The 15,577-nt window shown below is 40.2% G+C and overlaps 1 protein-coding gene across 4 annotated transcripts in view; it reads left to right on the top strand.

The window, feature by feature from the left end:
* FMN1 (formin 1) overlaps positions 1 to 15,577 on the top strand; it is a 168,308-nt gene that overhangs the window by 26,520 nt on the left and 126,211 nt on the right. The window lies entirely within an intron of this gene.

Genomic DNA, 15,577 nt, shown 5'->3' on the forward strand with positions numbered 1-15,577 from the left:
GAGTGAGTTTTTAAAATAATCTTGTGGACTGTAGAAATGTCCTTGAGGCAGTAATGAGGGCAGCATGCTTTTTGCTTTGTTTTTTTTTTGACTTGGGTATTCAGTTTTCACATGTCATGCTGCAGTTTCTTAAGACAAAAGTTTAATTTTATAAAAAACGTATGTGTTTTATGTATACGTGGAATGAGATAGTTGTATGATTCACTGCCAATATTACCTGAACAGTTTCACAATTTATTTGAAAAGGGTGTGTGTGACTTTTCTGTAACACTTTGAAAATCTCAACTGTATTTGCATAGAATTTTTAGTGCTTGCAACAACCTGTCTGTTTTATGTGCTGCAAGAGAATTTGATTATCTACCATTGTTGTTAACTTTGTCTCTTTTGACCTAGTAAATTACAGGTTTATACCCAAGAGACTGCAAATGCATGATCTTTTCGTTTTATCTCTAAAATACCAACTTTTAGCAGATGTACGGGTAAATGTTTGTCAGAAATCTCATTCCTTGGTTTACACAGCAATTGTTAATGTTTTATGTAGAATTTAGGTTGAGTAATTCTTGGATCATGTGACTGAGTTCACAGCCAATTAGTGAAGTGTGACCAAGCATAAGCTGTCGGGTGTAAGGATTTTTCTTTATAGGTTATTTTGCAGCAGATAATAAGAATTCACTTTTTCAGGCCCGTGTATCAGAAGGAATGTCTGCAGTCTGTGAGCTTTGGCTCTGACTACAGACTGCAGTGTCTCGGCTGCCTTGTTCTGCTCTGTGCCGCAGGGCAGGACCAGGCCCTATTGCATTTAGTGTAACCACTTATCACAGCCCTGTAGTTTGTTAAAATGTACCTTTCACTTTGTTAAGAAAATGCAATTATCGTAGGTCCATTATATAATTTGCCTATCGCTGACATTGCTGGGTTCGCTATCCTTTATAGTGTAGAATGTATAGACTACACTTCCTAGAGCAGTACATTTAACACAACAATATTATGAAAACAATGTGACAGAAGCCTCACATCACTATGCTGTTCTGCTGGGCTACCTTGCTCTTCCTCCTTCTGCCCTCCATTTCCTTCTTCACATCATGACACTGCCCCGTACCAGACCAGCAGTGCTAGCTCTTGCAAAGTGATATAAATGGACAGGTGACTGTAAAATGTGCATTCTCTTGGCCTGAAATAGTCTGTGTTGTGAGGATTCTGATGATCTGATTGGCTGCAGGTTGTTTTATGCTCGCACACTTTGAAACAAGGGACATATGTATAAACAGGAGATGAAAAGGGATAACAGAAAGGTGCCCGGACTCTAGTTCAATCCTATATAGATAAATTTAGATGGTAAAGTTCTGCTTTAGGCGTCTTCATTGGTATGTCTCAGATCTAATATTCACTTGCCTGGGTGATCGTCCTTCTGTCTATCGGCTTCCCATGTCCCCTTCTCTCCCTCTCCTCCCCTGGTCTCAGCACTCAGACCAGCAGCGTTTGTCTTGTCGCACTATCACTCTACATGCCTGCCGTTACTCTAGATGTCCTTGTAGCACTCATTGAAACCAAGAGATTAGGAATTTAAATCCTCTCCCACCACATATCACACAGCATGCCTTGGGAGTGGCAGTCCTAACTATGCTTAATACCAGGGTCTATGTCCAGAGGTGTGTTACTATAACAAGTTACGTTTTGTCACCTTCACAGTTTGCTAAAGTTTTAATTCTTTATTGGAGCTTGTTTGTTTCATTTGTGCAGACCCAATCAAACTACAAAACCTTGTGTCAAGGTCTGTGGTATATAATTTGGTCTTGGATAGCGCCCAGACCTAAATATGCCTCATGATGCAATTTGATATTTTTTATATGCACATGTCTAAACCCAAGGTCATAGAAACAAAGAACAACACTGTGATTGCATGTTCTTTACAGAAAACTAAGTTTTAACAAATACAAAGTCTCCTAGCGTGTTCACTGTAGCTTTGAGGCCCAGACAGCAGACCCATTGTCTCTACAGTAGTCTGCCAATAGAGAAGACTGTCGCCCTCCTTTATGCATCAGTGGTGGTATGCAAACACATAACACTTAGGGGCATATTCAATTCTCGGCGAAAATCTCGCAGTCCGTGCACGATTACCGTTATTACGGTAATCATGCGCGGAAAAACAGTTAATACGGTAATTTACTCGCTGGATTTCAGTTCCCAGCTCCCTGAGGCGCGAGCTGAAATCCAGCTAGCTATTACCGTATTAACGGTAATAGTTTTTCCGCGGCGCGGAAAAAAAAGAATTCAATATGCCCCTTAGTGCCGTTTTCTCCCTGCGTTGTTGTATGCATTGGACCATGGCTCTCATTACAGTAGAATTCACTTGCCGAGTGCTGTCCTTTTGTGGAGCCTCGGGTGCTGCATGCTGACACCATGTTTCCTGGGGCTCCTCTGCTTGTCTACTACAGCAGCGGTGTGAGCTGGAGGATCAATAAGGAGCTGCAATCTCCGGGGGGGCTTGGGAGAACCTGCTGCATGCAGCAGCTCCTTGGGATTCAATAAGAGGACTGATTCGTGGGTGGGTTATTTTTCTTAACTCTTTATGGTAGTGCAGGGTTAAATTATAGCTGTATGTACAGAATAGCCAGAGAGGGCAAATGTTGTGGTTTAAAGTGGTGTAGTAATGATGCTATCTGTAAATCTAGCATTTTGATTACAAAAAGTGTCGAGACAGAATTAGTTTTTCTTTCAAAATTAAAGTCTGCTGTCTCAGCAGTGACTGGTTTCCCAATTTATTGTGCTGTTTTTGTTTTTGTTTTTGTTTTGTTTTTTGTTTTTTATGAGAATTCCAGAAGTTTTTTACTTTTGTAAAAAGGGATAGGTTATACCAAAGGGTGTTCTCTCTTCTTGTCTTAAACTCACGGGGATGAATGTATTAATCAGAGGTTTCGTAAAACTGCTGATTCACTTCTGTTTGTCATTATTAAAACGGCTACTTTATTAAAGGCAAGGCCCATTGGGTTTTGCATTAATAAAATTGCAGTATTTTTAAGTAACCACCTTTTATGATATTTGCCCTTTTGGTGTCTTTCAGTAGCCTCCAGTAGTAAAGTGCAGATTTTTTTTTTAGATTACTTACGGTTTATCATACAATGTGCTCTGTAAACATCAGAGCACTTGGTAACACAAGCCATCCTGGAAGTTGCAACAGTTTTCTATTACAGGATGTTGATGGATACTGGAGGTGCGTTGATTTGCTTGGACGATTTTAGTTGACATCAAGTAAACACTATGCCAGGGTCTAACACACCACAGAAAGGTCATTTTTTATGACATCTGATTAACAGATTTTGCAAATATGCAGAACTGTTTCACTAATCCAGCTGCAAAAAAATTTAATTGGGCATCCTGCGGAGCAACATTGAAATATGAAACAATATTTGTGTTGCATAAAGCTTTACTAGTGTAATTTATTTATATACACTTGTGAATGTTTAAAAAAAAAAAAAAAAAAAAGGAACAGATTTTAATGATACACTTTTCTGATCAAGTATTAAAAGACCATTTTTAATCTGATTTGGTTTACAAACCAGTCCTTAGGGAAGGCAATTGTCTCAAAATAAAGAGCCAGCAATTCTGTAAAATGTGTTCACCAGATAAAGAGGAGTTAAAACTTAGATGTGGTATTAAAGTAATTTTATCGTTTTCAAATAAGCATTGCATAAGCAATTTGTGTTTTCAAAGCACAAAGTAATTTATTTTAGCAGATGAAAAATTTATCAATTCAATACATGATTATAATACTGTACAGCCAATACCAAAAGATACATACATACCGCTGCGCTCCCACTGGTACGAGCGTACAGTACTTCACTCCAGAATACTGTGGTCAGAAAAGACTGAGGCCAGTACCAGTTAGAGCTGTATTATATACACTCGGTGTTACAGTGAAAACAATGCAGATGGTGTGGCTTGCTTCTATTGGTCCAGGTATCAGGAAGGTCCAGAGTGCTGCAGGTTATAGGCCAGTTCAAACCAAAATATCCAAAGGTGGGGGTCATCTCTCCAGACGTTGTGCTCTGTCTTTCCCGCCAAGAATTCAGTTACAACTAGTCTATTAGCATTTTATAGTCAGTATTTCTTAAAACATTTATTCCCTAACATCGCTAACTAGAGTATGCAATGTGCGATCTCTTCAGCGAAGGAATCGGACAACTGCTGATGAATAGGGGATTAAAATCCATCTAACCAATCCAAGTGCTTCATGTAGCCTGCAAATAACAAAGCCTGGAGGGGTTTAACATGTTTTTACATTGCTGCTAGCGGCACCACAGCATTTGAGGTCTTATATTGAAAGTTTACCATCGGGATATTACATTTTCTCTAATCTTGTGTTTAATGCAATTTAACTTGCAAAATTCACATTAATCTGTGATCACTTGCATCCTGAGTCTTGCACACATAAGAAGTCTACCAGCCAGTCTGTCACGAACGCGCTCCCAGCTGCCGTGACGTTGGGGTGTTTGCTGTATGAGGTCACACACGATTTCAGCCCGCAGTCTCTCTCACCTATCACACAGGTTCTTAGACCTACGGAATCGCCCCCAAACACAGCGCTCTCACACCCCCCCCGACACTTCAGGTACAGCCACCACCTATTGGTTATGGGCAATAGGACCCCAATATACTATCTCACACTGGCACACAGGCTCCTAGTTCCACAAACTAGCAAGACTCCCACCAGCACACACAGGGTTAACTCTTCACACCTCCAGACTGTTACACAAATGTACATACAAGCACACACAGCTTGTTAATCAAATGTATCAACAAATCACACACTGGCATTCCAAGGGTTTACCTGGACGAGCAATCTCCTCTACAAAGGCTATGGATTATTTAGAGTATCAAGGACGCAATTTATTAAATTTTAGATTTAATATACAAAAGGTACAGGGCATTCAGATATAAAGAAAAATAAGGAATAAACAAATAATAAATTTGACATAACAAGCAGAACAGTTTAAAATAAAAGCGATAACCTACAGAGCATTACTTACATATAATAATCTGTATGCCTGGGGCAGGCAGAAATAATGGACAGTCCTTCAATTAGATTGATCCCCAAAAGTCTGACAATTTGTTCCCTCAGAACACAGATTTTTAAGCAACCTCAAATGGGTGCGGCATTCACAGGGGCAGGGTTAATGCTAATCGGGGTTGTGTCCTGGGACACCTTTTCAAACCAAATTTACCTGTTGCCTGATTTATTAACCAATTCTACAATGTGATATATTTGTCCTGGACAGCGTTACATCGATCCAATCTTATCATTAACAAATCCCCTATGACTTTGTTCATCTTTTCATATCAAACATGCCTAAGTACAGGGCATTCGCAGAGCTTCCACTCCTTTTCTTCATTTCTCTGTGGGGCAGAATTCTTAATTTACCATATGAGCTGCCCTTCATCATGCTATTGAGGAATAGGTGGTTGATCTCTGCTTTTATTGATTTTAAGTGGCATATTTTAAAACTGAATTCTTTCTGTCTATACAGTATTACATATAGGCTATGTTATCCCCTGGCCTCATTGAGCCAGGCCACATGCTGAGCGGTACCTACAAGTCTATTCAAGTGTTACAAGCAAACAGTGCTATGTCCTGAAAGCTGCTAAAAGTGGCAGGCTTATCTCCTCACACTGGGATGTAAGAACCTCCAAACACCATTACATCAGACGCTGCGTCTTTAACTGTTACACTAGCTTATCAATGGATTCATTTGATACAACCTATTTACCCTGCAGTTATGAATTATCCCTTGTAAATAACTGCAAGCTCTCTAATTTACACCTAGGGGTTAGTTTGTGTTTATACTACCTATTGAAGGGAAGTAAACTAGCTAGGGAAATACATGATCAAATACAATGGATGTCTGTGATCTGCATATCTAAAGCTGGTCTCTGCACAAAGGGTTTACCTAACTCAATTACATGTTCTTGACCTCATTTGGTCACACCTTTATCTGAATTGACCATCAGGTTAATTTAGATATTCATGCAAAGATTTATTTGGGTCCTGACATCCAATATTCTATTTCAGCATATCAGATCTATGCTTTATCCTGACACAGTCTAATTACCCTCCTGTGCTTTCAGGCACAACACACATGTTGATCATTCAGCGAGGAAAAGGTCTAATTAACACAGATTACCTGTCTCCAGACAGTTCAAAAACACATCCCTTCCACTTATATGCTTACTTAGGACTTCCTGTAGAAAAGTTACAAAACCCAAACATGACATACTGTCTCCAAAATTAATACATTTCCATACAAAACACATATCAATATGAAAAAAATGTCATTAGGCACCTCCACCACTAAAGGAAATTTCTACAATAAATTATTTCTACGTGATCTAGCCACATATTGAATGTCTTTAAGGCATGAGCAAGCCATGGGTCACATGGTGTGCCCCCTTTTTATTTCAAAATTATATCGGTATATTTAAGCAAAATATTCTTTCCATGGCTGTTGAGCGCAGTTATACATGGCCTTTTCTGACATTGTGTGTTTTTTGTATACCTGTTTGTGCATCATTAGCATAAACACAGTAAATTATTTTTGCTCCATGAGTTTTTTTTTTTTTGTTTTGTTTAGTGTTCTATGAAAAGAGCTTATGGTGTTTAAAACGGACACATGTAATTCTCCACATAATGAATAGTGGGAACAGTCATCTATCGTTTAGAACTTTTTAAACTGCTAGTTTAAATTGTGGAACGTAAGAGATTCCAGAGTGAAGTACACTGGCTTTAGAGAGGAAAGAAGAATGAAGATGTTAAGTAGTAATTGGCTAAAGAAAGCAGGCATTTCAGGCATAAGCAATGATGTAATGGTAGTTGGTGATCTACAATTGAATTGGAGAATGTAAACCTCTGTTGATCAATTGTTAATACATATGTTTTTGAGATCTTTAGAGAACTTATGTGCTCCCTCATCACTCCTGTGTATGTTTTGCTGATCTAGTATTTTTGGGATATAGAGAAATTTATGGAACTTTATACCCCAAAAAAATACTAGACCACCAGGAAAATATAACCGGTGGTGATTGATCACAGATTATCGGACCTGGTGACAAATGGCTGTCTAGACCTAACTTTGGAGGTTATTCAGTTTTGTGCGAGATGCAGCGTTGTGTCTCTGGAACAGTTCATGGAGACATGTCACGCCGAAATTTGTAGTCTCCACTAATTTTGCCCCTGGTCCCATAGAGATGCGTGGTGAGGTCTGGCAGGACATCGCCTCTAACTGAATTTCCCCCTTAGATTGCTTGAAGTTCTGTCTACTTATTTAGAATCCTCGACTGGCTTTATGTATAAATAAATGTCTTTGTGGGAGGTCAAGGTTTCTGTATTTCTCACTGCGTCGGCACCAGTTTTCATTAAGATCATTTGGAAATATCTGTATATATTTTATCTTGATACAATGGAGTGCTAAAACATTGGTCATCCATAATAAATATTGGTACTTATTTAGCTGTCACCAGCTCCCCTCAAATATCCTTTACTGCCAACACCACAATCTTATCAGTCTCCCAGGGTGCGGGTTTGAAAAAGTGGAGATGTTGCCTATAGCAACCAATCAGATTCTAGTTATTTAGTACATTTTAGAATCTGGTTGCTATAGGCAACGTCTCCACTTCTTCAAATCTGCAGTTTAGTAAATATACCCTCCAGTCTCTCAAGCTCTCAGCCTTGGTGTCACTCTTGACTCCACCCTCTGTATTACTGCTTGCCTCTAGTCTCTCACAGCTGCCTCCACTATTGAAATATTGCTAAAGTGCTCCAAAAACTTTTATCCATTCTCTCATCATCTCCCACCTAGACTACTGCAACCTCCCTCTATTTGGCATTTCCCACATCCATTTACCCCGACTTCAACTTGCCCCAAGTGCTGCTTCAAAACTGACCTTCCTCTCTCGCCAATTCATACTGCTGTACCTCTTTGCAAATCCCTGCGTAGGCTCCCCGTATCCTGTAGAATACTCTTCATATTACTCACCCTTACCTTGCAAAGCCCCCAACACCACTCCTCCCATACATCTGTACCGTCCTCTCAAACTACTGTCCTTTACACACCCTTAGATCTACCTCTAGTATCTACTGAAAACCCACCTCAATATTAGAGATTAGCTGAGCCATCAGGAGTGAGTAGTCATGTTGTTTTCCCATTAGATTGTAATCTATCGCATGATCAGAACCCACTTTGAATTGCATTATGCAAGCCACTTACATGCCAGGAGGGAGCAGATACTACTATTTGTCTATGCACCCCCCCCCCCCCCCCACATACAGCACATATTTATTTTTTAATGTGAAGACCGCTTTTAAATACTGTGCTGTAGAGGATATTCCTGGTAAACTTCAGAAGTAAGTAATACACAAAACTAAGTTTGTGATGCTATCCCTCCAACACCATGTGTATATGTGTAAGAGCTGTCTCATCGGGGGCGTATGTATATATTGTGGTGGCTATAGTTGTCTAAAGCTGCCATAGCTAGAATGTTGGGGTTCGCTGCAGGTAAGCCTGAATTTTGTCTTGTTACTATGCGGACACTCCGAAATTGTAAATACAGTATTTTTAGGCTGTGACCAGATCATCTGGAGAAGGGTTGATGCTGTAGACATTAGCAATGAAATGTAGATGGGAACGTAAATACACCTTTTTTTTTTTTCTTTTCTCATATTAAATGATTGGAGATAGAGGAAAAAAAAAAGGCTTAACACCAATTCAGAAAAATGAATTACCATGGAACAAAAATCAGTATGCACTCTCTTTTTCTATCGATGTGTACGTTCCCCATGCACTTTAAGTAAATATTGAGCCTCTGTGATAATAAACACTCCTGTTGGGCACTTTGTAGTAGTAGTACTGCAGATTAGTTTTGTTGATGATGTTTCAGCATTGTTTCCACCCTGTTGCCCACTGTTTGTCGCCATGTCTACCACATTACATAAGAGGCGCCTGTGGAGGTTAAGACTTCCTTGTGTGCAGGTTACTCTGTCAGATCTGATTTACTGAGTCGCTGAACTCTCTCTGCAATGAGGTTTTTATGAGGTAATTCTGCCAAGCACAAGCGTAAGTGCCCACACAGCTGATCTAAATGAGGTGCAGATTTCCAGTGACAGCCCAGTGAGCAAAACTTCCCAACATGCTTCAGTATTAAGGGCAGAGCAGCCAGTACTGTTCTATCTGTTTACATACAGCTCCTCAAGGCGCTGTGGTGCTAGTACCATGGGGCTGTCTGACTGCAAGTATGTTACCCCAGCCTCTACTTTAGGTTCCATAGTGGGTTAAATTTGTCATAGTTTTCGTGCAGGCTCTTTTATATGCTATATGTAAAATGTCTTCTGGTCTAAAGGAGGCTATTGTTTAAATGTATAGTTTAGGGTATAAAGGATATAACATACCATTATTTTGTTTTCTCTTTGTAATCTCTTAACCCTATCCTAAACAGTTCATACTTTTATAGCGTCTCAGCCTTTTGGTTAAGACTACGTGTAGCATACCTCCCAACATTTGGAGGTTATTCAGGATGTGACCATTCCCTCTCTGAAAATGGGGACTAGACCACTTTATTATTTTTTATTTTTTTGCTTGTTTTTGTCTCTCTGCGTTCGTTGTGATGTTGTTTCACTGTATTTGAATGGTTGTGGTTGATCTTTTTGAGCTCTGTCCCCCCCCTCCCCCCTGATGTAGTCTAGCCCTGTAGCTCAATCCTTTCTGCCCTCCTGGAGTCTCGCCCTTTTGGGGAGGGTGAAGACTTTCATTTCCTGAGTGAAGCTCCTGTAGATCCCAGAGTACAAGAACCCCCTGAAGGCCTTGCGTGAAGATGGTCTAAGGATCCTTGTACCCGTCAGACTTCTGGCAGTAGTGGTTGGGGATAAAATATTCTTTCTTTAGAATAAAACCTATAGATGACATTTCTGCACTAAGAGGAGAAATCTGGCTACAATGATTTACTCACTGAGAAAACCCACTGGATAATCAAGAGAACCTCAGATTTGTCAAGGTGTTTAATCTTTATGTTTCTTTGACTATCTGTATCTGAATGATGGGAGATAATGACCTCTGTATTTGCAGACCTATCATTTAAAAATGGATTTAATTTTCCCAACTGACATGTTGATCTACTCTGTGCATTCTAACATTACCAGAGGGAGGGCACCACAAGGTGTTTAATGCCATATCAGTGACTTTTTTTGTTGGGTGTTTTTTTGCAGGATAAACAATGCATGACACTGCCTTTTTTGTTACTTTGTTTAATGAATTTTTCCTTCAAAATTTTTCCTTTTCTTTAAATCTTTCAAGCTGTACACCGAGCCAGAGATGGGTACTAAAGTCTTTCTGAAGCCTTTTAGCTCTTCCGTACCTTTTGAAATTTCTGTTTTGCCTACACGTGCATCATGATGGCAAGTCAGCCACTTTCCACATTATGAAGACTCTCTGTAATCCTGATCCTGTATACAGACCCCGAGCCTTCCTGTTTTGATATCAGGATAAGATGACCCCAGCTTTGCATAATTAACGAATGTGAGAAAGTGGAGTATCAACATCAAATGCCGTGCTGACTCTTCCAGGGTCTTCTAGGGCTACACTTGGATAGTTAATACCATTTTGTTTTTCCCTTGTTTCAAGTCTAATTACTGTGAAAGTTTATTTTTTTTATTGTTGGATGCCTTGAATATTTTATTTAATATCAAATATACAAAGGCAACTAACCACTTAAATTCCATAAATTAGGGGCTCCATGTGGTCGAAACAGGAAAAACAAGGACACCCATCCTACAATGTAACAAATTTATGATTGTTTTTATAGTTGGGTAATTTTAAATCCATTTCTGCTGACCAAATAGAAGAACTGGATTGCCCCCTTTACTGAACCTGAATTAGTCACGGCATTGAAACGGATAGCAATTGGGAAAAGTCCTGAGGGATTCACTATTGCATATTTTTAAATTATTTGAAGAACTAGAGCAGGGGTTGGCAACCCCCCGCATAAGTGCCAGATGAGGCACACCATCTATTGTGGGCACATGTAAGTGGCATACTATGTATTGCACTACTGTGTCATAATTTGGGGCACTACTGTGTAGCACAACGTCTATTGGTTGGTCCGATTACTATTAATATTATGATATTAACATCCTAAAATATATACATATTTATGTACACACGCCTGACACACCTGGGTTTGACTAGATTTTAGTCAACACACTGCTAGAAAAAGGTTGCCAACCCCTGAACCCACCAAACAACCTACCAATAGCTTAGCTGCCTTAAGCCCAACAGTGCTGTCAATGAACGCTACATTATTAAACCATGTCTGCTCGTGCTGCATCTTTAATCTCCTCTTCTCCTGTGACCCACCGGATGTGATCACAGATTTAAGAGAGCTTGTAAACGAGAGCTACACTGCGCTTCAGCAGAATAATACAGCGGAGGCCTTGAGGCAGGATGATAAATATGTCCAGTTTAAAGAGCAGCTAAGACACCTGAGAAAACAAATGGGTGTGTCACCGGTCCTTGCATACAAAGATTTGAAAGATTAAAACGAGGAGTTTGCCGTCACCCAGAGCACACGGCCAGTAGAGTGAAACTGTGAATGGCTCATTAAATCAGTTATGGTTCCTTTTGATCGCTCCACCCATTACTTGATAAATTTGGTAATTCTACAGCTAATGCATGGCAACTAGCGCTGATGCGTGCATTTATCAGACCAAAACCAATTCGGGGTGTTCTGGCGGGTTGGAGATGATGAACTTGGTGAAAAACAAAGTATGTGGTCACACATACGAGAGAGGAGTAATTGAAAGGATGATTGAAAACAAACTTCATCCTAACACCATATTAATTCAACCCCGCAGAAGTCTCTGTAACCTAAATGTCAAAGACAAAAATGTAAAAAAATAAAAAAAAGCTTACCTTTTTAAAGAAAAAAAACACACCTCTTTAATAGATTGTAGGGTTCTCTTACCTCTCTGTCTGTATGTATTACCCAGTATTGTCTTATTAATGTTTGTTCCCAATTGTAAAGGGCTACGGAATTTCGCTATATAAATGTTGATGATGATAAAGGTGAAACTTTACTATAGAAAAACATGAAATGGACAACCTGTCATTTTACCCAAATATTAATAAGCATTCCAGCATCAGCTAGCTTCCTTCTCTCAGCTAGATCCCAGCACCTACAATCTTTGTTGTCGTCGTCGTCCTCGCCCTCATCGGTGTGTACATCATCACTAAATACTAATTAATCCCGGCTGGAATCCACAATTACAGAAGTCTCTGTACTTTGATCTATATGCTAGTAAAGGCCTTCCTCGTGAAATTTGGAGTTAATTTTACAACAGAGCTGTCATGATTTTTGGGCAATGCTTTGACCATACCAAATGTCAAAATGTTCTGCTGAATCATCTGCATCATCCTTGGGTCTCTTAGAAAAGCTTAGTTTTTTCCTAGCTGCAGTTGCCTGAGAAACTGAAGGAGGGGACGCTGTTGTGTCAGGTACCACTTCAACTGTCAGTTTGCTCACCAGGAGCTCATTGCATCTCTCTCTCTTGTGATCTGGGACAGTGGGAAATAAAGAGAAGACAAAGCTCTTAAACCTAGGATCAAGCATAGTCACCAAAATGTAGTGATACAATTTCAGGATGTTGATAACTCTTGGATCCTGGTGAAGTGATTAAAGTAATTCATTTACAAGTCCGACATACTTTGAAGGAGATGAAAAAAAGTAAGTGCTTTTCGAAAAGTCTAAGGGAATCCCTTTGCTCAAGCTATCAGTGTCATCTGAACTCCGTTCATTGGTGACTAATTTGAATTGTTTCAGCACCTTGCACAACACTGAAAGTATTCTCCGCTGTGTTGGAATAAAATACATTCCTTCTCCTTTCCCAGCCATGGCTTGTGGAGTAAGTGTGGATGGCTTTGCTGTTCCTCCATCCTCACAAGCATATAAAGTGTGGAATTCCACCTTGTTACCATATATTGCTTCAGTTGGCAGGGCAAAATAAATTGTTGCAGCTGCTGCAATTTCCTACATGCTGTTGCAGAATACCGAAAATGACCCAAATTTTTTCGGCCCACAGACGGCATCTCCTGCACGTCTGTCATTTTTCAAAAAGCTCCGTACCACCAACTAGATTATGTGAACAGAACAGTGAATGTGATGGATTTCACCCAGCTGTAATGCTTTCACAATATTGGTGGCCTTATCAGAAATGACCTATCCTCAGGAGAGTCCAAATGGGATAAGCTTGTTGCAATGACATTCCTTAGTTTTTCAAGCAGATTGTCAGCTGTATGCCTCTTAATGAAGCCGGTGATACAGAGTAGCCTGCCTCTGACAAATGTGACGTACTTGGGTACATGCTGCTACTGTTCCTGCTGCTGAAGGCAATTCACCAACCCAGTGGGCTGTCAGTCATATAATCTTTAGTTTGCCCAGTACCGCTTGTCCGCATATCTGTGGGTAGAATGGCATTTTGTAGGCCAGTAATTACATTTTATGGAACCTTCTGGTACAAGTGTGGAATTGCTTTTCTAGTAAAATGGTGTCGTGATGGAATTTGGTAACGGGAACCTCAAGTAGCTGTCTAAAACCAGCTGCATTAATAGTGGATATTGGACGCAGGTCTAATACTAGCATATTCGTCATGGCGTCTGTGATCCGCTTTGCGACTGGGTGACAGCTTTCATACGTGCTTCCTCTTGCAAAAGATTGTTTAACAATCAATTGTTGTAATCTACTAGTAGTTGTCGTCTTGATCTACTTCTGGGTTGAAGATCCACCCCCTAGCAGCAGCAGCAGCAGCGGGACTAACACTCAAGAATTCTTCAGAGTAATCCTGGATCGGGGAGAAGTCATCTAGCCTTAGCAACTTGGATGCTGGACTAACACCAATCACTAGTGAGGATATTGATGAGGAAGGTGTTGCCGGTGTGGCTTTACGAACGCTACAAATGGCTAGACAGATGTTGCCGGGATTGGGTAAAATTATCTGCACACCTAAAAGGTGGATTTTTTGGTCTTATGCCCAAGCATGACAATTGCCGCCTTCTTATCACTGGCAGGAACTGCTTCCACTGGTTCCGGACTTAAAAAAATATCCCCCCCTCATCCTGTTGCATATACAAAGTGATTTCCTACATTTGTGCATCACCGGCTACACTAAGGCATACCGCGACAACCTGTTTGAAAAACGAAGGAATGTCATTGCAACATGGCTTATCCCACTTGGACTCTCCTGAGGATATGTCATTTGTGATAACGCCACAAATATTGTGAGCATTACAGCGGGGAGAAATCCATCACATTCCCTGTTTTGCTCACACAAACAACTTGGTGGTACTGAGCTTTTTAAAAAATGACCGTGACATGCAGGGGATGCTGTTTGTGTCCAGAAATAATTTGGGTAATTTTCAACGTTCTACAGCAGCATGTAGGAGATTGCATTAGAATAATCGAATTGGAGGGGGAATGTTCTTTAGTACAGCGCAGTGGAGTATACTTTTCGTGTTTTGCAAGCTGCTGAAACCACTCTTAGGGCTAGATTTACTAAACTGTGGGTTTGAAAAAGTGGAGATGCTGCCTATAGCAACCAATCAGATTCTAGCTGTCATTTATTTAGATTCTAGCTGTCATTTTGTAGAATGCACTGATTGGTTGCCATAGGCAACATCTCCACTTTTTCAAACCTGCAGTTTAGTAAATATACCCCTTAGCCACCTGTGAAGTGAGTTCAGACACTGCTAGCTTGAGGCAAGTGGTTCCCCTAATTAGAATTTTGGAAAAGCAGCTAGAGCGATTGAAGGAGGATGAAACTAAGCAATTCCGCTAACTATGTAGGACTTGTAGATCAAAAACTTTATTTGCTTCGCCAGGATCCGAGAGTTATTAACATCTTGAAATCTGATCACTACATTTTGGTGACTAGGCTTGATCCTCGGTTTAAGAGCTATGTCTTCACTTTATTTCCCACTGTCCCAGATTACAAGAGATGCAATGAGCTTCTGTTCAGCAAGCTGACAGCTGAAGTGGTACATGACGCAACAACACATTCTCCCTCAGTTTCTTTGGCAACTGCTGCTAGGAAAAAACTTGGCTTTCCCTAGACACACAGTGGTGATGCAGAGGAGTCGGCACAACATTTTGACATTTTGGTCTGGTGTAAAATTATTGCCCAAAAATCGTGACTGCTCGGTCGTAAAATGAACTACAAATTCTACGGGGAAGGTCATTACCAGCAATTACATTAACGTACAGAGACTTCTGTAATGGTGGATTCCAGCGAGGATGAATTAGTACTGTGTGCGGATGAGGACAGTGTAGATTGCAGGTGCTGGGATCTAGCTGAGAGAAGGGACCTAGCTGATGCTGGTATGCTTGGTAATATTTTGGGTAGAATAGCATGTTGGCAATTTTATGTTTTTCTACAGTAAACTTTCAACTTTATTAGAGAGGTACAAGGTTTTTTTTTTTTTTTTTTTTTACATATTTGTTTCCCTGACTTAAAACCACTGTGCACTTGAACATAAGCTTTAGCACA

This window comes from Mixophyes fleayi, chromosome 12, assembly GCF_038048845.1.
Source record: "Mixophyes fleayi isolate aMixFle1 chromosome 12, aMixFle1.hap1, whole genome shotgun sequence".
NCBI lineage: Eukaryota > Metazoa > Chordata > Amphibia > Anura > Limnodynastidae > Mixophyes > Mixophyes fleayi.